This window comes from Lissotriton helveticus, chromosome 10, assembly GCF_964261635.1.
Source record: "Lissotriton helveticus chromosome 10, aLisHel1.1, whole genome shotgun sequence".
In the NCBI taxonomy this organism is placed as follows: Eukaryota; Metazoa; Chordata; class Amphibia; order Caudata; family Salamandridae; genus Lissotriton; species Lissotriton helveticus.
In genome coordinates, this window is record NC_136071.1 from 220,321,652 (window position 1) to 220,345,363 (window position 23,712).

The window sequence follows — 23,712 nt, forward strand, 5'->3', positions numbered from 1 at the left end:
TTGGTTTTGGCGGTGTTTGGGTCTTTGGTGAGGGAGAGGATCAGCTGGGTGTCGTCTGCGTATGAGATGATGTTGAGGTTGTGTTGTCGCGCGATGGATGCGAGGGGACTCATGTAGACGTTGAAGAGGGTGGGACTGAGTGATGATCCTTGTGGTACGCCGCAGATGACTTTGGTGGCCTCTGATTTGAATGGGGGGAGGCGGACTCTCTGGGTTCTTCCGGCGAGGAACGAGATGATCCAGTCTAGAGCTTTTCCTTGTATTCCGACATTGCTGAGGCGTTGTATGAGGGTGCTATGACAGACTGTGTCGAAGGCGGCGGAGAGGTCAAGTAGGATGAGGGCAGCTGTTTCTCCGTTGTCCAGTAGCGTACGGATGTCGTCTGTAGCTGCGATGAGGGCGCTTTCGGTGCTGTGTTTGGCTCGGAAGCCGGACTGTGAGGGGTCGAGAGATTTGTTGGATTCAAGGAAGGCGGCCAGCTGATTGTTGACGGCTTTCTCAATGACTTTGGCAGGAAATGGGAGGAGCGAGATGGGGCGGTAGTTTTTAAGTTCAGAGGGGTCTGCTGTGGGTTTCTTCAGAAGGGCGCTGAGTTCAGCGTGTTTCCAGATTTCCGGGAAGGTAGCGGAGTTGAAGGAGCAGTTGATGACGTCGTGGAGATGGGGAGCGATGATGGAGTCTGCTTTGTTGAAAATGTGGTGGGGGCATGGGTCGGTTGGCGATCCTGAGTGGATGGAGTTCATCAGTCGGATGGTGTCTTCGGTAGTGATTGGGTTCCAGGCGCAAAGGTTGTTAGGGTGCAGTTTTGGTTCAGAGGTGGGTGGAGTGGACTGTTCTTCGGACTGGTTTCCAAAGCTGTTATGTATGTCGGCGATTTTGTTGTGGAAGAAAGAGGATAAAGAGTTGCAGAGGTTTTGGGAGGGGGTGATGTCATTGGTGCCGACGGTGGGCTTGGTAAATTCTTTTACGATGTTGAATAGTTCCTTGCTGTTTTGGGCGTTGTTGTCGAGTCGAACTTTGAATGCTGATTTCTTGGTGGATCGGATCAGTTGGTGGTGTTTGCGGGTGGTGTTCTTGAAGGAGGTAAGGTTGTCATTGGTTGGGTTTTTTCCACAGGCTTTCTCGAGGGTGCGGCAGAACTTCTTGGATTTCTTAAGGTCATCGTTGAACCAGGGGGCTTTTTTGGTGCCTTGCTTGATTTGATGGTTTTTCAGGGGTGCTAGTTCGTCGGCGCTGAGGGTGATCCATTGAGTTAGGTTGTTAGCTGCTTGGTTTGGGTCTGATGATTTGGCAGGGGGGTTTAGGTGAAGCGAAGAAGAGAGCTGGTCGGTGGTGATTTTGTTCCAATTTCTTCGGGGAATGGGTTGTGAGGGGTTGTGGGTCATGGTCTTTTTGTAGATGAAGTGAACGCAGCTGTGGTCCGTCCAATGGAAGGCAGTGGAGTGATCGAAGGAGATGTGTTTGCTGGAGGTGAAGATTGGGTCAAGCGTGTGCCCGGCAAGGTGGGTGGGGGTATCAACAAGTTGTTTGAGTCCGAGATTGGCCAGGTTGTCCAGAAGGGTCGTGGTGTTGTAGTCATTATTCTTTTCTAGGTGGAAGTTGAGGTCTCCCAGTAGGATGTAGTTCTCTGAGGGGAGGGCATGTGGGCTGATGAAGTCGGTGATGTCTTCGCTGAATTGTGTGCGGGGTCCAGGAGGTCTGTAGATGAGGGTGCCTCTGAGAGTGTTCTTGGCGTCGGTGTGGATCTGGAAGTGAAGGTGTTCGGCGGTAGCGAGGTTATCGTCGGAGCTGGTCGTGATGCGGATGGTGTTCTTGTGAACGATGGCGATGCCTCCTCCAGTTTGGTTGATGCGGTCCTTTCGAATGATCTTGTAGCCGTCCGGGATAGCAATGGCGATGTCGGGTGCTGATGAGGCGTTCATCCAGGTTTCTGTAATATCACCACTGGAAATCTCATGCAGGTGCACAAAGACAGTCAAAGGGACACATGTGGACATGGGAGCACCTCCTGCCGCCGGCGTTTCTTCGGAGACAAGCATCGGACCAACGCACATTGACGAATTCTCACAGATCTTCACTCAACTGCTTACAAGAAGCACTGTCAATTCCCTGATGAAGGGCATATCAATAATGCCCGAAATGCATTGGACACGCCTAAAAGACAGTGCTTAAGATTGCAATGTTGCAAATGAACACAAAATAATTACAAACAAGTTTTGAAAAACGAACTTTATTATGAAATAAATATAAACTTCAACGAACATTGAATGAAAGTCACTTTCTTGATCTAAGGAGGGACAACTATTTGTGTGCCAACGAAGGGATGAGACTAGAGATCCTCTAGCCTCACGTTTTAAGCATCTTGTCTGACGTCGTTGGGCCCTCGACGCCACCTTGTTGTGCACCTACAAAGGAATCAGAGACTTTTGACCCTTATTTCAACCTTTCCAATTAGCACCGCTGTGCATCTATCCGTTAAATAGACATGGGAGCACCAACACTGGTATGGGGATTTTGACATTTGCCACTACATGCCCCCAGGGGTATCCCGGGGAAGAAGCTAGAGGCTACAGGGTCTCGAGGGTGCGCTGGCCTCCAACCTACTATACTCACACAAATTAAGCTACCCGAGAATTATATTCAGCTACGTTACAGGTCCCTTTCAGCACTACTTAGTAGGAGTGCTGGACACACACAAAAATGTAACGGGTTGTCCTCACACACCACCAGGTGTCATGCTTCATCTTAGGACAACCCTCGCTCTCCAAAAAACCCGGTTTAAAGGAGAGTGGGCCTACACCTTAAATGTGAAAATGTGGCGATAAGGAGAACTATTAAACCATCACCAATATTACAGTCGTCGACATGTTTCTGCCATGTAGCTCTACTGAGTCTGACAGTAATAGTGGTGATTTATCCCTTTATCCTCACATATACATCTTTTAATACCAAGTGGTTTGTCCAATGAATAAATGAAATTTAGGATGCCACATTGGCTTTTAATTCACTGTTTACACGGGCCCATTCTAATTTTGAAGTGCCTCCCTGTCTTCAGGTGTAAACCCTCTCTCCATCAAACCGGGTTTTTGGAGAGTGAGGGTTGTCCTATGATGAAGCATGACACCTGGTGGTGTGTGCGGACAACCCGTTACATTATTGTGTGTGTCCAGCACTCCTATTAAGTAGTGATGAAAGGGAAACTGAAACGTAAATGAATATAAATCTCTAGTAGCTCAATTTGTGTGCGCAGAGATTTTGACATTTGGACACTCATATGGAGACTACTGACACCGTAGTACTCACAGTTGGGAAAAAGGGCTCCATGGACACAGAGGCACTGACATAGGTGCTAAATTTACACAATATTACTGACACAGATGCACTAAAACATGGAAACAAATATTGGGAGACAGGGCCGGTCCTAGGCATGGGCGGTATGGGCAGCTGCCCAGGGCCTCGCCCTCAGGGGCCTCCGCCGCCACCACCGGCCCCGCAGAGTAGACGTGGACGACCGCAGAGCAGGGCCCAACATGAAAATGCAAAGCACTGCGTGCACTCGCGCAGGCAGTTAAAGTGCAGGCTATGATTTAAGGACGCCCACAGTGCAGACGTCCGAGTGCGGCCGCCGATAGTGGGCAGTCTGCGGAGGCGGCCGCCGGGCCGCCTAGGTTCGGGTGGGGCCTGCAGTCCTAACTGGTCCTCCCAGTTTGAAGTAGCTGGTAAGCAGACAGGACGGTGCTAAAATGATTAGTGTAGTATGAAGAAGTGGTAGAAATTAATGGAAGATAATTAAATAGAAAGAAACGAAGGAATCAAGGTATTGAGGTAAACAAAATCATGTGCAGCCGGAGGCTCAATGTAAGTCAAACCAACACCAGAGGCCCTTTTTTTATATAGAACAGCCGTGTTCCTGAAATTTTACTCAGCTTTCAGCAATTACGATCAAAGCATTTTTAGCCACAGGATTTAATAGCATAGCTAAGGAATAACGGGCAGTGGAGCCTTTGAGATCATCCGACTTCCTTTTTGTTTCTGTGCCTTTTATTCACCAGCCTTTACTCCCCTGTCTCTACGGATTTTAACCTCTCAGCTCCACTGTTTGATTGTCCTACTTTTGGTGTAGTGGTTGCCATTGACAAGCGGGGCTAGGAATAACATTGCAGAGGGACATTCTGTGGTAGCATGGTGAAGTATTTCCAAAGTTAACACAGTGGTGAGACCATGAGTGTAAAAAGAAAAAGGTAACCATGTTGTTCCTGCTTACATTGCATTTCACATGCTTTACTTACTTGCATTCCCTATGAGTGTTTGCTTTTTCTAGGATGTTAATTTTTTTTAGGCAGCATATTGCTCTTGTCTAGTGCGTAATTTAAATTGAGCCACATCCAGGTGTTTATTGCGAATCAGTGAAGTGCAAGTTTCTCTCAGTGGGGCAGTATGATGTTCAGTGGGGGAGAGGATGTGGCACTATGGTCAGAGGGAGCTGCTGAATTTTTTACGCATGCTAACAGTCTCTGCAAAGATTTTTCCTTATTAGTACCAGTGGAACATACAAATGCAGCAGTGAGAAAGGTGACCAGTCAACCTTTGCAAAGGGCCCTCGACTTCACAGCAGCACAAGTCACATTTTTTAGTAACTTTTGATCCGTTTGAGCTATAAACAATTTATTAGTTAAAATCCTCATATTATGCAGCAGATTATGTATTATGTGGCAAATATGCATGCTGGGAGTTGTAGTTTGACACTGTCCAATAAAGGTTGGGCTTTGCAAGATACTGATATCCACATTAGTTTGCTTCAGTGATGCCAAATAACTAAGATCAAAAGTCCTGCAAAGTCACTTTCTGTGAAGTCACTTCTTGCGACGCAATATGTAATTAGAGGAGCTTCACATCTTCCCTTTCGCCCGGGGCCTCAGAAGGCTTAGGACCGGCTCTGTTGGGAGACACACCAGAGACTACAAACACTCGAACTATAGACATAAGAATAAGCAAGTCTGTGGTCTCATCTAAACAGCATTCTTTAACTGCACCAAGAAGGCATAATGCTAGCAAGAGCTGATCATCACCAAAATGTCCTCACCTTTTTTGAGATAATATGGCAGCCAATGACCACTGAGCCCTGGCTAAAATAACCCCACTCTTAGACTGGTAAAGTTTGAGTTGACAGAATACAACTTTGATTTCTAGAAATAGTGAAGGAACATGCTTTCTGCTGTCATAGTCCAGTGGGGCCTCAATCAGGCCAGACCAGCTGCATGTGGAGGTTGCTGAATCCTAAGCCTGCCAAGTCTTGATTCCACCACTTGCCTCTTTCTTCCACCACCCTACCCACCCTGCCTCTTTTTCTTACTCTTGCAAGATCTTTTTTGCCCTGTGTTCCATCTTTGTCATCATTTTCCAATTTGTATTTTTCTCCTTCTTTCTTTCTTTTCTGCCCATCTTGCTTTTTGTCTACGTCAAAATCTGATGATGAAAAATAAGTCTGGGTCCTGAAAGATATGTGTCAGTGCCTGCTACCTGAAACCAACTGCACAAATTAAGTATTGGATTCAAGGCTCTGAAACGATGACTGAGCTGCTGCCTGGCAAGTTCCTGCTGCTTTAAATAGTAGAAGAGCCTTTCTTCACACACTCTCCCTCAGCTGTGCCCATGCTCCCCCAAAATGCTATGCTTACCTTCTCTATTTCTCCTATTGGCTGTTCTATTGAGGTCTCTCCTGATGAATATGGTTTAGAACTGCCTTAAAACCCCATTCGATTATTGGCAATGGTTGTTTAGAAAATCTACTTAGAAATGTGCTTACTTATCCCCACGGGTGTCTTGAGGGAGGGTACACAGGTCCTTTCATAACTGCATTTATGCACTATTTAAATTCCTGCAATTTCCCTGGATATAAGTGTGTGAAAAATACCATTTAACACAGATGTCATGAACATTTCGTATCGTTCCCTGCTCACTGTACTTTAAAAGGTACCATTTCCTATTTATTATCACTAATAATAGTAAATGTAGAAAATGGTAACACTTTAGAAAAACTGCAAAATATATGCATTCTTTAAAATCTCACCATGTTGTACCTTCAATTGAAAAAATACTGTGGGGAAACCAAACCATTGTCAAACATTGAAAACCGAAACCCTTCTGTAGTAATTATTTGGGGGCATGCCTCCCTTAACATGTAAACCTAGCTAAGGGCCTGCTCTCAGAGCTAAACAGCCTCCTCCATCTGAGTCTGCAACAGTTTCCCTTCATATTCAATTTAGTAACTTATGCATTGCTATAATAATACCAACTTGTGTTTGATATTGAGCTTAAAATTGGTGCTTTGATGTCTCTATATGCAGTTTTTTGCAGATTTCATTATTATATAAATTGTGACACTCTGTTTAGCGAGATAGGGTGAAAGGCTGAGTTGATGATTCTGCCCGATTCAAACTCGTGAACTGAAGGTCATGCAGAGATGTCAGCAGAGAGCGCCTCACTCTCTGAGGCATTATATAGTTTTCAAAATTGAACATAGCTTGATAATGGCAGACATTCCCTAAGCGCCTGGAAAGATGACAATATGCATATTCAAGCGTTGCTGTCAGCTCTTTACCTGGAATACAGCAGTAAATATGTAAATGAGAACAGTTCCGGCAATCGATTGTACAAGTAGGATGAAAAGGGTGGACATGTAGGGGCATATTACTGAGAGAGCGCAAATTGAGAAAAATGTATAAGTACACCATATTTACAAGCACGTTGTGTTAGTTTAGAATATGCACATAAGAGTGTTGAAATGTAGAGTGATAATATATACATGAGTCTTAAGTAGAGTGATGATACATATATCTGTGTGAAAAGCTAATATAGAGAAGAGTAATGATGTTAGAATAATGCAAAAAGTCTAATGTTAAGTGGCAGTCTGAATAAGAAATGTAATTCGATGAACCATGTAATGTGTAGGCCACATGGCAATTCACAGACCAAGAATAGTGCTGCTACACTGTCACGAGATATGGACTTTAATATTGGTATAATCTGATGTATTTCTAAACATAGAATTGAAGTATATATTTTATAGATGTGTTTCATGTATTTAGAGAATAAGTTAGAATACTGTTTAAACAGAGAAATTAATGTCTGCAGAATGCATAGGCCCGTTTCATGTACCCTGGCAGGCCTGAAAAGACAAAGTCATCTCCTTTGATCTGTAGGTGCTCGTTAAAGAAAGTCGTGCTAGGCACTAACTGTGATTACTGGAACATGTTTTATGGCCTAAAGATATGGTGAAGATCAGAATTTGGGGCCCATGGCAGAAGTGTCTATCTGCAGGTGCGAGGAGTTAATCAGTCTGGGGATGAATAGGCTCTTGTTAGAGGAGCCAGGCACAGGCCTGTAGGAGGTTTCAGGAATTTCTTGGGGGTACTGTCTTGCCGGAGAGAAGCCTGGGAAGCAAGGTCAACTTTAATGAAGGGTCCAGAGGAGCCTCAGCCTGGAATTTGCCGCCAGAACCGACACCACGTGAGGGGCGTCCCAAGGGGCGTTTCTATTGGAAATGTGATTTTGTATTAGGGACAGCACCCCGGGGTGGAGTTAGATCAGAGGGTTTGAGAAGCCTTAGAGAGCGGATGGGTAGGCAGATAGATAGACTGCAAGAAACCACTTGGCTCAGAGACTAAGGGAAGTGTGTGATCTTCTTTGGAAGTCACCACTGCTGACACCTTTTTAGGTTAAGATCTGTTAAGTAGGGATGTCACTTAGTCTAGTGTAGGGACAGTCTAACCAAAACTTTTCTTTCTGTAATGACTCTCGAGTTGCAGATCATAGCTATTCTTGCAACTTTGCTGACCTTTGAATTTGCATTAGTAATATTCTTTGGACGATTAAGAGCATTTAGAGAATATTTGTTTATATTAGTACCTGTGTATCTTTTGAATCTTATGCTGAGAATATTGTATCTCCAGCTGTTTTTGGCTTTATAATAAACCTTTAAAACTTATTCTTAGTCAGTGGTTCTTCAGAGTGGTTTAAGTTCTTAACTTGTCAATCTAGAAGTGGGTTGCCTTTTACTCAATGACAGGTACCAACGATCCAGTCGACCTGAGCTGGGATCTGGTAAGGTAACAACAGACCAGAAACCCCGCGTTAACAGTTGGTAGCAGAGTGAGGATGGTTATCTTCTTGAGGAAGGTAACTTAGAATAGGTTAGTTTACCCCAAGGCCCCTAGAGATCGAGAGGTGGCCTGCCGAAGAAGGTGCTGACGGCGCGAGAGAAAAGCAGCAGTATCGGACACGAGTGAGTATAAAAAGGGTCATGCGTGAACAGATTGCGGTGTTTTGTGTTGTATTTGTATTGTAATGTCATGCGGAGTTGAATGCCTGTAGTGTGAATGTGAGAAGGTTGTGAGCGCGCGCAACCTGGTAAAAATCTTAAGTTCGGGGACGAGCTTAAGTGGTCCGGGTGTATTGAACACCCAGAGTAGTTGTCGACCATAGTACGGGGGTCATGAGGTACCATTGATCGCCCGCGGAACCGAGATAGGGGGAACGTGTGAGTGTGTGTGTGGGCAACGGACGCAGGTCGAAAGTTGCCGTGTGTAAGTAACCTATCAGAGAAGGCGATTGTCTGGACGTACACGGAAAGACATTTCGTCGGTTAAGGTGACAACTACAGTTAGGCTGTGGACGTGCAGTCGATGAAAGTGATCGCTTGGTCGGAAGTAATCACTTTTCAAAGTATGAATGGGACGCATGCATGACCGAGGAGACGAGCTGAGAAAGGAGGGGAACTGCTGCGAAGGGGGACGAGTGACGTCGGTAAGAGCCGCGCTGAGATAGGGCGGTTGGTGTGACGTCGGCAGGAGCCGCGACGGGATAGGGCGGTTGGTGTGACGTCAGTAGAAGCCGCGCAGTGATAGGGTAGCTAGCGAGAACAGTGCTGTGATTGGTGGATTGTCGTCAGGAAGTAAACAAACCGAAGAAAATAGAAATTTGTAGAGTTAAACATGAAGTGTTTTAAATGTCTGAGGGATATTTTTAAAAGGAAAAGAAGGGAACCTTATTACGGGGAAGAGGCACCGCCAGAGGGTACACCGGCTCACTATATGGCAACGAATGTGGGTTTACACACTATATTGTGGATTAGTGATTGGAGCAAGCTTACGGAAGGGTATGAGGAACTGCCGTTCCCAAAGTATGGGACGTTTAAGTTAGAGGCGTTACATCGGCTGAAAGCAAACATGTCCTCATTGAAACCTCCGCCTAGACCGACCCAGTTTGAGGCCCTTAACGCATGGATTAGGGCAGCGCATGACAGGAATATGAATAGGCGTCAAGAAAGGCTGACGCGATCGGTAAGAGCAGTGCGAAATTCCAAATGGGATGAAGATGCAAAGAGATGGAGGGTACAGGCTATTGAGGTGGATAAGCTGTACACAGTGAGAGAGGTGGCAGGAGAAAGCAGACTCATGGAAGAGGATGAAGAGAGCGAGTCGGAGGACAACTTAATAAACAGGTTGCTGATAGATAGACCGCCTCCGAACGTTGGGGGAATAGAAAGTAGGGGACTCTCAAGGCAAGATGGGGCCGCCATAGAGGGGTATATACCACTTCCTATATCGGAATGGACACCTACCAAAGGTGAGGAGACACCCCAACATAGTACAGCACAGAGTGTAGTCGGAAGGTTTGTGGTACAGAAGACGCCAACCACTGAGAAGGTTGAATCTTATGGGTTGCCAGACGCTCTACAAGTACCTGTTACGATAGGTCCTATAGTATCGATTTACAACCCCGAGAGAGACAGAGAGGAAGATCAGGTACGGGTAGACAGAGAAAGAGTTGAAACGGAAAGGAGAAATAACACGACAAATGCCTGGAAGCAATTGCCAGGACCAGTGACGTGGAGCACACCATTTGAGTCAGCAGTGGGTCCCGCAGCAGAACAGGGGGGTCAGAGAGGACAGATGGACCTGAGGGGACCACGGCCGAAATCTTTTAAAGAGTTAAGAGCTGACTTGAGAGAATGGTATAACTCCACAGAAACACCGAGCAACAGGTCCAGAGTAGAAGCAGAATAGGGAAGTCGAGGCAACGGAACAGTATCCCACTGTGGGGCAAGTGAAAGCAGCCAGGAACGTGGGGGTCAAAGTCAAGAGAATAGAGGAGTTATGCGTCCTATGGACGGTAGAGACGGGCAGGAGCGAAATGGAGGAAGTATGGAATGTGAAGAGATGCCTCGTCTCTTTGAAAAAGGTGGAGACCAATTGGTACTGGAGTATAGGGAGAGGTTTAGGTGCACTCATCACGCACCCAATGAGAATATACAGCACTGGAGTCGTGGGGACAGTGAAGGGTCTTGCCATGCGTCGAGTGCTCAGAGACCTCAGGCAAATGGGGATGACAGGGGGAATAATGGGATGTCTTGCCAGCCACCAAGAGAAACCAGGCAGCATGGGGAATGCGGGACTACGAGAGGCAATGGAGTGTTTCATCATCCACCCAGAGGGGACGGAATGGCCTGGGACCTGGAGAGGTGGGAGCATGGGAGGACTCCCCTTAACTCGCCTATACCTAGACGTAGGACTAGGAGCTGGGATGGGAGAGATGTGAATGGACCCCCTAGGGATGGTATACTGAAAGCTACAGTAAAGGCCAAAAGACTTGATGTCATTAGCTTAAAATCTGATTTGGAGGAGATCGTAGATGGTACATTGCCCTTAGAAAGGATTGACTCATATGAACAAGATGAACTGTTGTTTATAGCAAAGGATGTTACTCGAAAGGCAAGAGCGATTCATGAGAAACTGTCTGCACTGGCAGACAAGTATATGGTAGATTTGTCCAGAACAAAGGCACTACAAAGTAACCATAGGTTACAATATACAGATCAGGATTTAGACGAAAAGAGAACAACTGGATTGAAAACACACATAAGGGAACTGATAACAGGAATAAGAGCGTGGAGAGATCTGGACAAATGGGAGGAGAGGTGGTCCAAAAGGGGTACTGTAAGATGGAGCACGGGTGTGATGGCTCCAGAGGGAAGGCTAATGCAGATGGAGGCATTCCCTTTGCCAGAAATATTGAATGGGAACTATGTACATGTGCCCTGGAGTAGAGGAGATTTGGCTGCATTTACCAACTCATTTCCGAAGTTAAGGGACAATCCAGTTGAGTGGTATAAGCAGGTAGAGAGGTTCGTTAAAATCTCAAAAGTATTGTGGATTGATTTGAACACCTTGTTCGACATTGTGGTCCCATCTGATTTGTGGACATCATGCAAGACTAGTGTCGAATGGCCAACTACTGAACCAGCAAGGGACGCTCAGACTAATGGACCGTCAGAGACGGTAATGCTAAAGTATGAAAGGGTAATCACTTGGCTGAAAGATAAGGTGCCACCCCAGGATATAGATTGGGTAAAAATAGACCGAACAAGACAAGAACCAAAGGAGACAGTTCATGAGTTTTATGAAAGATTGTTGAAAACATTCAAACAGTACAGTGGACTCGATGTAATGGACCCCAAAGATATAGGACAGTTTGTGTCGAAGTTCGTTTTAGGGCTGCGACCTGATATTTGTCTAATGATTCAGCAACATTTGATTTGCTGGCAAAATAAACCATTAGATGAAATTTTGCGGTATGCAAGATGGATCACTGAAATAATATCGACTACCAAAATATCGACTACCCAAAATATCGACGAGAAAATATCTACAACCAAAATATCGAGTTTGTATGTACAAACAGGTAAGTACAAAAATATCGAGTACAAAATATCGTTAACAAAAATATAGTTGTAAAAAATATCGACTTTAATAAAAACAATGTTTAATTACATTAATATAAAAAATTAATTACTAAAATATAATTAACAATACTTAAAATACTTTTAATAATTAAATAATTAATGAAAGTAAAAAAATAATATTTTTTTAATCATATTTCTTAAAACATATATATATATAGTAACAAAATGTAATTAAATAATAGCCAATATTATTAACGTACAAATACAAAAGAGTAAAAATTACTATTCCCACTGCAAAGAGTGCAACAGTGGATATATGACGTTACAACGCAACTTTTACAACGCACTACCATTACAACGTAAGTATTGGTAAGTATATAATAATTTTTTTTAATTTAAATTATTTAAAATTATTTAAATATAATTTAATTTAATTTCATTTCATGAAATTAAATTAATGTAAATTTAATTTTACTTTATTTTTACACTGTACCCCTGTACCCCTGTACCCCAAAACTGACCCTGAACCCTACAAAAACCCTTTACCCAAAAACCCAAAACTGACCCTGAACCCTAAAAATACCCCTTTACCCAAAAACTAAAAACTGACCCTGAACCCTAAAAATACCCCTTTACCCAAAAACTAAAAACTGACCCTGAACCCTAAAAATACCCCTTTACCCAAAAACCCAAAATTGACCCTGAACCCTAAAAATACCCCTTTACCCAAAAACTAAAAACTGACCCTGAACCCTAAAAATACCCCTTTACCCAAAAACTAAAAACTGACCGTGAACCCTAAAAATACCCCTTTACCCAAAAACCCAAAACTGACCCTGAACCCTAAAAATACCCCTTTACCCAAAAACTAAAAACTGACCCTGAACCCTAAAAATACCCCTTTACCCAAAAACTAAAAACTGACCCTGAACCCTAAAAATACCCCTTTACCCAAAAACTAAAAACTGAACCTGAACCCTAAAAATACCCCTTTACCCAAAAACTAAAAACTGACCCTGAACCCTAAAAATACCCCTTTACCCAAAAACTAAAAACTGACCCTGAACCCTTAAAATACCCCTTTACCCAAAAACTAAAAACTGACCCTGAACCCTAAAAATACCCCTTTACCCAAAAACTAAAAACTGACCCTGAACCCTAAAAATACCCCTTTAATTTAACATAATTAGCAATTAATCAATTAAATTAAATTAATTACCAATTACATTTTAATTAATTAACAAATATTATTTAATTACCAATTAATTAAATATTACTACCAATTAATACATTTACATATTTAATAAATAATAATTAAATTACTTCCCACCCTATTCCCCTATAAACCCACAACCCGCTACAGAATAAAATTACACAATAATTTAAAAAAAATCATTAATTAAAAATAATTATAACATAAAATGACACTTTTCACACATATTATAACATAAAAACACTATAAATAATTACATATTATATAAAAAACGATATTTTTTACTTTCGATATTATTTACAGTCGATATTACTTCACTTACCTTAAAAACGATATTTTGGCTGTCGATATTCTGTCCTGTCGATATTTTCTCCAAACGATATTTAAAACTCGATATTCTGTCCAAACGATATTTTGGAGTCGATATTATGTCTGTGCACCATGCAAGATACTGCAGTGATGAGATAGATTCCAAGACAAAGAAATTGAAGGAGAAGCTTATGGTAGTGCAGATGCAGTCAGCGGGAAAGGGCGGACAGCAGAAACAGGGTATGGGGACGATAACACGGAAGTCGAATGGTCAGAATAAGGACAACGAGGAAAGCCAGAGACCTAGAATAGACTTTGCCACGTTAAAGAAAACGACCAAGTGCCACCAGTGTCACCAGGTGGGACATTGGAGACGCGAGTGTCCCTATAACCCTGAAACAGGAGAGCTAGAAATAGAGAGGGAGGTTCAAGAGGTACCAGTTCAAGAGGTGACAGTTCCAAAGAGCAAGGTGTCCAAAGGGGGGACTTCGGCTCCGCAAGCCCAGCTCCCACAGCCACCAAGGATTGCGACCGGGGGAAAGGTCTATAAGCAAATGCCACTCTTCCTTGAGGAAGAAAAGGGTTACTACGTTGATCCATTGACAGGACAACGGGTGAGCAGAGAAGAGGACTGCACCCTCGGGGCAGTTCTAGAGGTGGACCAAGGAGGACCGTTTGTTGAGGCTGAAGTAGCAGGGTGTCCTACGACATTTTTGGTGGATACTGGAGTTACTCGATCAACTTTGAGGTCGGCGGTGGTTCCGGATCTACCAATGTCGGGGGAAACCATTCAGGTGGTAGGGGTTGCAAATAAAAGGATGACCAGTCCTTTGACAGAACCAGTGTCAGTGAAAATAGGAAATTTCACAAATGAACACCAGTTTGTGGTATGTGATTCAAGTCCTGTGTGTCTGTTAGGAAGGGACTTATTGTGCAAGCTGAATTGCACCATATACTGCACACCTCAGGGTGTGGAGGTTCAGACTACAGATGATGATGCTGCATTTAAAATTACGAATTCGAAAGCATGTATAGAACTGTACCCTACTCTGACTGTGGGAGATCTTCCTTGGGACTTAAGAGATGCCGTCTCATCTGAAGTGTGGGATTTCACTGGAGAAGAGATAGGACTGATCAAAGGGGTGGAACCAGTGAAGATCATGGTGAAACCGAATGCTGAATATCCGAGAACGCCTCAGTATAAATTGTCCCAGGAGACGATTGCAGGAATAAAACCTGTGATTGAGTCCATGATTCAACAGGGAATACTGAAAGAAATCGTGGGCAGTCCATGTAACTCCCCGATTATGGGTTTGCAGAAGCCTAGTGGGAAGTTCAGGATAGTAAAGGATCTTCGAAAGATTAACAACATTGTTGTTTCATGTTGTCCAGTGGTACCGAATCCATCAGTGATACTGTTTCAGATACCATTCCAAGCTGAATGGTTTACAGTGATAGACCTTTGTCGAGCCTTCTTTTCAATTCCATTAGATGAGGAAAGCCAGTATCTTTTCGCGTTCAAAATGGAGAGTTGCGTTTTAACATGGTGTCGAATCCCACAAGGATTCACAGACAGCCCTTCAATCTTCAACCAGCTGTTGAAGAAGAACCTTGAAAGTCTAGTGCTACCACAGAACTCGGTTCTGGTCCAGTACATAGACGACCTACTTGTTGCGTCAGGAACAGAGGAAGCTTGCAGGGAAGACACCATTGCCTTGCTGAATCACTTAGCTGAAAATGGACACAAGGTATCCCCAAACAAATTGCAGTACTGTCTGACAGAAGTACAGTACTTGGGGCACCGAATAGAGAAGGGGAAGCGCAAGGTGTCGCCAGACAGGATTGAGGCCATCATGAAAATGAATGCGCCTACGACACAGAGAGAAGTTAGAATGTTCTTAGGAATGGTTGGTTATTGCCGACAGTGGATAGCTAACTTTTCACTGAAAGCAAAACCTTTGCAAAAATTGACGCACAAGGAGGTGAGTGATCCGGTACCATGGGACAACGATTGTTTAATGGCCTTCCTACAGCTGAGGGAAGACTTGTGTTGTGCCCTGGCTTTGGGAATGCCAGATTATGAGAAGCCATTCTCATTGTACTGCTGTGAAAGAGAGGGATGTGCGTTATCAGTGTTGGTGCAGGTACATGGGAATGCCCGTAGACCAGTTGCATACTTTTCGGCTACTTTAGATCCGGTAGCCGCAGCGTTGCCCGGATGTCTCAAATCCGTTGCTGCAACAGGTGTCAGCATTGAACGTTGTGAGAACATAGTGATGGGACACCAATTAGTGGTGTATGTGCCGCATTCTGTAGAATTGTTAATGACCAGGACCAAGACTCAGCACTTGACCAACAGCAGGCTCACGCGCTATGAGCAAGTTATTCTTGCTGCAGAGAACGTGACCCTTAAGAGGTGCTCTGTCTTGAATCCTGCTACACTGATGCCACTTCCTAATGATATTGAAGGCGAAGAATGTGAAGATCACGATTGCCTTGATGTGACTGAACTATGTACGAAGCCCAGACCAGATATTGTGGATGAGCCATTGATCGACCCTAATGAAATTTACTTTGTTGATGGCTCATGTTTAAGGGACGATACTGGTCGGTTGAGAGCAGCTTGTGCTGTTTGCACCATTACTGGAGTTGTGGAAGCCGCTTGCCTGGAAGGAGTACACTCCGCTCAGGTAGCTGAAATCATTGCATTGACCCGTGCCTGTATAGCAGGTAGCAAAAACAGAGTCACCATTTACACTGATAGCCAATATGGTTTCGGTGTAGTTCATGATTTCGGGCAGTTGTGGTCTCAGAGGGGTTACTTGACTTCCTCTGGTTCGCCAATCAGGAACGGGGAATTTGTACGACTGCTGTTAGAAGCATTGCAGGGTCCGGCTGAAATTGCAGTTGTAAAGTGCGCAGCTCACACCAAAAATACTGATTTTGTGTCACAAGGAAACAGATATGCAGATGAAGTTGCCCGCTATTGTGCGTAGCAAGGGTATTCTTTCACGGAGGTGGAAGTAGGTGGGGCTAAAGAAAAGACAGAATTAAACATGATGTTAGAAACAGTAGACACTTGGGAAGATTTGAGACAAATGCAAGAAAATGCACCTGAATCTGAGAAAAGGTCCTGGGAAACTGCAGGTTGTGTGAGAAGTGAAATGGACTTTTGGGTTTCAGCAGATGGAAGAGCAGTGTTACCAGAGGAATTAGTGAGCCCAATGGCACAACAGATACATGGTCCAACACACTTAGGAAGGGATGCCATGCTGAGGGTGTTTAGGCAGACGTGGTACTGTCCAAAATTTAGGATTGCAGCAGAAGCAGTTTGTAGGAGATGTGTTACATGTCAGCAACTGAACGTAGGGAAAAGAACACCAGTTACAATGAGTCACATTGGGAGGTCTGGGGGGCCTTTCAACAGAATGCAATTAGACTTCATTGAGATGCCAAGAGTAAACCACCTCAGATATGTGTTGGTGGTTGTATGCATATTTTCCAGATGGGTCGAAGCATACCCTACACGTAGGTGCGATACACTCACAGTAGCAAAGTTGTTACTTAGAGAGTTGATCCCGCGCTACGGGGTGCCAGGTTCTCTGGAATCTGATCGAGGAAAACATTTTAACAGTGAAATTGTGAAGATGCTCTGCTCTGCATTGAACATTGATCAGAAGTTGCACTGTAGTTATCGACCAGAGGCTTCAGGTATCGTAGAGCAGATAAACGGGACACTGAAAAGTCGAGTTGCCAAGGTGTGTTCCTCAACTTTCTTAAGTTGGCCTGATGCTTTGCCTTTAGTGCTAATGAGCATGCGTAGTACACCAGACAGGAGAACAGGTCTTTCTCCCCATGAAGTGTTAATGGGAAGGGCGATGAGACTCCCAACTGTCCCGACAGCTGCCTTACTCAATATTTCAGATGACCTGATCCTGGACTACTGCAAAGGACTGTCTGACGCCATTCATTCTGTGTCCTTCCAGGTGCAGGCTGCCGAGGTCCCATCTTCACAAGATCTGTGCCATGACCTGTGTCCGGGGGACTGGGTTCTGGTGAAGAAGCACGTCCGGAAAAACTGCCTAGACGTGCGTTGGAGAGGACCTTTCCAGGTGATTCTCATCACAAATACCGCAGTGAAGTGTGGAGGTTTGCCAAACTGGATACACACTTCCCACACCCGAAGAGTTCCAGCACCCCTGGAAGAAACAGCTCCTCTCGCAGATGAAATTCCAGCCGAAGACGGAGAACCATTAGAGGGGATCAGTCAAGCTGTGGGGGTGTCTGAAGAAGTTGGGAGCGTTACAGATCCGGAAGAAGAAGGACAAAACGGCAGTGAAACTGAAATTGCTACAGAGGGAGAAAGTTGCTGTGAATGCGATTCAGACACTGATCAAGTCCAGAGTGATCCAAGACTGAGTGCAAGGACGAGAGATAGGAGAACAAGACGTGGAGCAGCTACTTGGCCCGAAAGAAAAAGAAGGTCAAGCTTGAAGCCAGCTCGAGAAGAAACTCTTGTTCCTATATCCGAAGACTCGGATCTGGACGAAGGTGCAGAGGACCAAGAACAGGAAGGTCCAAGGAGATCGAGGAGGGTGCGAGTGCCTTGCAGAAGATACTCTACTCCTGAGTGGACCTACCTCGCTACAGATGTCCGAAGCACGCAGAACTGGGAGGGTGAGGAAAGTGACTCTGACCAGAACTGAACCCATCATAACAGTGGAAGTAGAGTTGCTGACACCAGGAACAGAGGTCGAAAGACTTCTGACACTCAACTTCGTCTATCCTCCTCTCCTGAGCGGAATAAAAGACTTGATACTAAACACAATTGAATTTCCGGTTTGCTGTTCAAGGTATCCAATACTTGAGGGTTTCCTTCTTCGTTTGGAAATATTGGAGCAAGTGATGAGTTATTGGAACACGCATAATCCCGGATTGTTAAAGACTTTGTAAAGAATTTTGTAAATACAGATTGAAAGATAACCTAGGGTCGAGAGGAAGAAGAAAGAAACTAGGGACTTCCATTTTAGTGGATGGAGAAGGGCTAGGGTTGTCTATTGCTATGGAACTCAAAGACTGATTTGCGGTGGGAATTATCAGTTTCCAGGTGTGGTTCGTAAAGAGACATTGTGCAAAGAAAAGAGACATCGTGCAGAGAAAAGAGACATTGTGGTTCGTGAAAGGGACATCGAGGAGAAGAAAAGACTTTGGGCTAAGAACGAAAAATCAGAGCTACACTGTTTTGAGATCATGGAGACTGGCAACCCGAACCGCAGGGCAAAATGCATAATAGGCACACTTTTAGCGGGAGTAATTTTTCTTATAGTTTTAGTAGTTACTATATCATATGTAGTGGGACATGAAAGCGAAGTGAAGGCAAGAAAAGAAACAAAAAGAGTATCTACACAAAGGCCTACCACTGTTGCTGGGGAAAAAGGGGAAAACACTGAAAAAGAAAAAGCTTTGCTTGATGCTGAGATTAAGAGACTACATGTTGATGAATCTCAAGGGAACTTTAGATCAAATGCTTATGCCAAATTGCTTTACGAATACATTGATGTCATGGAGGCGAAAAATTGTTACGTTTGCATGCAGTTGCCAGCCTCAGTAGACGAGGGCATCAGATATCATCACCTCCCATTGACTTATGGGATATCATGTAGTCTACTGTTGAGCATATTTTATGGACGGGACGGGTTTGAGTACTATTACTCGAACTTTGACTCGATATTACCAGAGGTTCCAAATTATAAACATCTGAATAAGTGGGATTATTACAAGAGTGAAGACAGGTTACAGAAATTTTTCATTCCATGGAAAACATTAGATACTTCACATGCCCGAAAAAATAATTTGACTTGTAAAGTGTCTGAAATTGAGAAAAAGGTTATAGGGCAGGTGGATGATCGATACAGAAGACAAAAGATCCTAAAAGCTTCAGGACAATTGAAAACAGATTGGACCAAGGAAGAAAGGGAACATCAAAGAAAGGGTAGTAATGGTCCAATAGCTTTAGACCGAGAGAAAAGAGGAAAATTGTGTATACACAGAAGTCAAACATATTATGAGAATGTGTTTGTGGGAGAAGTCAGTTGTGAACATGCTTTCCTATTGGAGTATTACTCCAAGGATTTCTTGAAGGAGATGCAGGTAATCCCAAATGTGTATTTTGTATGTGGAAGAAATGCATATGTGAAACTACCAGATAATTGGTACGGATCATGCTATTTGGCAATTGTCTTTCCCAAAATATACCATGCTGAGGATTTAGCTAAAAAGGGAGGAACACCAACTAGAGGGAGAAGAGATCTAGGCGCTGAGGAGGTAGTTGGAGACATATTTGGCGCTACCATGCCTATGTTGGGAATAATACTCAATGACATCAAAATAAGAAGATTGGCAACAGTTGTAGATAGGTTGTCTGCCAGCACTGCTAGATCTTTATTGCTGATAGAGGGTGAAATGCAATCGATAAGGGCAATGGTTCTTCAGAATCGACTTGCTTTAGACGTTCTGTTAGCCAAAGAGGGAGGAGTCTGTAAGGCTTTGAAGGTCCAGGAATGCTGCACTTACATTCCGGACAATTCAAAACCTCTAGAGAAGTACATACGAAACATTACTGAAATACACCACGAGATAGAAGACTTGACCAAGATAAATGTGTGGGAAAAAGTAGGTCAAGGAATGGGTAAAGTTGGAGGTTGGTTTGCCAACCTAGGAAAGAGTTTCATTTGGTACATATTGAAACCCATCATCATAATAGTGATTTGTGTAATCACTTTGTGGGGATTGGTGCGGCTGTACAAATGGTATAGAGCAAACAGGTTGCAGAGATCTATGAGAGAACAAGAGAGAAGACTGACTGCGATGCAGGATACCCAGTACAGGAGTCTGAAGGCTCTAGAAACAATAAAACGAGGGGGTGTTGCAACAACTTCAGTCTGAAAGATTCATATCTTGGGATGGTGTTTTGATAGTGATGACTCCTGAAAGTCATCAAAGGGGGGATTGAGAGAGCGCAAATTGAGAAAAATGTATAAGTACACCATATTTACAAGCACGTTGTGTTAGTTTAGAATATGCACATAAGAGTGTTGAAATGTAGAGTGATAATATATACATGAGTCTTAAGTAGAGTGATGATACATATATCTGTGTGAAAAGCTAATATAGAGAAGAGTAATGATGTTAGAATAATGCAAAAAGTCTAATGTTAAGTGGTAGTCTGAATAAGAAATGTAATTCGATGAACCATGTAATGTGTAGGCCACATGGCAATTCACAGACCAAGAATAGTGCTGCTACACTGTCACGAGATATGGACTTTAATATTGGTATAATCTGATGTATTTCTAAACATAGAATTGAAGTATATATTTTATAGATGTGTTTCATGTATTTAGAGAATAAGTTAGAATACTGTTTAAACAGAGAAATTAATGTCTGCAGAATGCATAGGCCCGTTTCATGTACCCTGGCAGGCCTGAAAAGACAAAGTCATCTCCTTTGATCTGTAGGTGCTCGTTAAAGAAAGTCGTGCTAGGCACTAACTGTGATTACTGGAACATGTTTTATGGCCTAAAGATATGGTGAAGATCAGAATTTGGGGCCCATGGCAGAAGTGTCTATCTGCAGGTGCGAGGAGTTAATCAGTCTGGGGATGAATAGGCTCTTGTTAGAGGAGCCAGGCACAGGCCTGTAGGAGGTTTCAGGAATTTCTTGGGGGTACTGTCTTGCCGGAGAGAAGCCTGGGAAGCAAGGTCAACTTTAATGAAGGGTCCAGAGGAGCCTCAGCCTGGAATTTGCCGCCAGAACCGACACCACGTGAGGGGCGTCCCAAGGGGCGTTTCTATTGGAAATGTGATTTTGTATTAGGGACAGCACCCCGGGGTGGAGTTAGATCAGAGGGTTTGAGAAGCCTTAGAGAGCGTATGGGTAGGCAGATAGATAGACTGCAAGAAACCAACTTGGCTCAGAGACTAAGGGAAGTGTGTGATCTTCTTTGGAAGTCACCACTGCTGACATCTTTTTAGGTTAAGATCTGTTAAGTAGGGATGTCACTTAGTCTAGTGTAGGGACAGTCTAACCAAAACTTTTCTTTCTGTAATGACTCTCGAGTTGCAGATCATAGCTATTCTTGCAACTTTGCTGACTTTTGAATTTGCATTAGTAATATTCTTTGGACGATTAAGAGCATTTAGAGAATATTTGTTTATATTAGTACCTGTGTATCTTTTGAATCTTATGCTGAGAATATTGTATCTCCAGCTGTTTTTGGCTTTATAATAAACCTTTAAAACTTATTCTTAGTCAGTGGTTCTTCAGAGTGGTTTAAGTTCTTAACTTGTCAATCTAGAAGTGGGTTGCCTTTTACTCAATGACAGGTACCAACGATCCAGTCGACCTGAGCTGGGATCTGGTAAGGTAACAACAGACCAGAAACCCCGCGTTAACATTACCAACAAGTAGCGATAATTATCGCTAAATAGGCTTAGCGACGATTTTTTTATCGCTGCCTATTGCTGGATATGATAGCGGAGAAAACATGCTATTGGCAACGTTTTTCTCCATTGTGCTAAAATATCCAGCGATAGCGGCGAAATGCGTGAATATCGCTGAGAATACAGCGATATTCACGCATTAGCAACGAAATGCTCTTAGCCATGTTATCCACCTCCCATTGGATAACATGGCTAAGAACTGGTCTGAGCAGGCGTTAGTTTTTGGCGATAGCGGGAATATTTCCATTGCTACGCCTGCCTTGCTATTAAGCGATAGCGACGTTAGCAACTGCTTTCAGTCAGATAAATATCGCTGACATGCAAAGCGGGCCCCAAACCACTCACTATCGCCTAAAAGCTGTCGTTAGCATCAGTTAGCGACAGCTTGCTAATAGAGCGATAGAATTATCGCCGCTTAGTGGCCGAAAACGGACGCTAAACCGGCGATAATTGCCTATCGCCACCCTTGGTAATATGCCCCTCGGGGTGTTATTTTTTTATTTTTGTCTCTAAACGGGGTGTGGAATAAGAAACGATAAGAAATGGATATAAGAAGCCTCCACTGTGGCATAGCATATGTAATTAAGATTGTGGAAAGTCGTGCTTGACAAAGAATAACCAAAATCAGCAGACAAGATACTTTAAAATAAAACTATTTAAATAGCATCATTATCCTTGGCCATATGCAAAGACAATGAATGGTAATTCCAATAGGTTTGACTTAATAACTGAAAGTGCCACCTAAGTCACTATATTAGTATAGACACGGATTTACTCATTGTACACACTCTGTAACTCGTCCGTGCTTTCATGCACTAATCATCCACCCATTGACAATGAGTTGCAACCACTAACCCATTCACAACAGACACACACAAACTCAACACAAATATGCAAGGTACATTAAAAGAATAAAAGTAGAAAAGGGTAAAAAATAAGTTGCTTGATTGTGGTGGATATGTGCTTGCAATTAAAAAATAAGTAAAAAATGAAACCTAGCAGAGAAGCATCTTAGAACAGCATTGTGCATAGTGTGCATTGTTATACATTTTCAACATGCCTGCCACGTTTAGGCCATTTTTGAAAAGTAATACAATGAAACACTATAAACAATATCATTCCAAGATGGGTACTCATCATTGAATGGTATTGTGCATAGTGTATCATTATTATAGTGCTCCAAGATGGCCGACATGTTGCTTCTAAATGAGGGGGCCACCTTTGAACAGTAAAACAATGATATAACATGTGCAATACCATTCTATGATGGCTACCAGATTTAAAACCAGTGGCAGCGCAGGATGCATTACACTGCAGATGAAGTAAGCAGCAAGTGAGCAGCCATTTAATGCTGTCCGGGGAGCTTATGGGTGCTCCAAAACTTCCAAACAAAATAGAAATAAAGAGAGACAAAGTTATGGAAGGGAATCCATAAAAGGACGCAATGGGAAACTGTTGGACTGGCCCATCATTTCTGGCGCTGAATTGTTCTCATTTAAAGGTGCATGTACATATGCGGTCAAGAAAAATGCAGTCACTCACAGTGCAATAGAGCCAATGACTGAAGTGGGCTGACCCATTTCCCAATGCTGTATGCTCTCATGGCTGGAAACAAAATGTGACATGTACTCAAAACGACTAGTGGCTCAAGAGGTCTGACCCAAAACCCATATGTGTATTACCTATTTATTTATTTTTTATTATGAAGAACCTGGCAGACAGCTAAAGATGCCATGCCAAATCTTAAACGTACATTAATACACATATAGGTACATTTTATGTATAACCTTACATATATGTACAACATTACAATTGGCAGAACAATATTGAACCACCTTCTAAGAGGTCAAGCAAGAATTATCACACTCCACATCTTTTTTACCCAAGTTTTGTCTGGTGGCGTAATAAACACCAAACCCCTGGTCTAAAACAGTAATGTGTTGCGA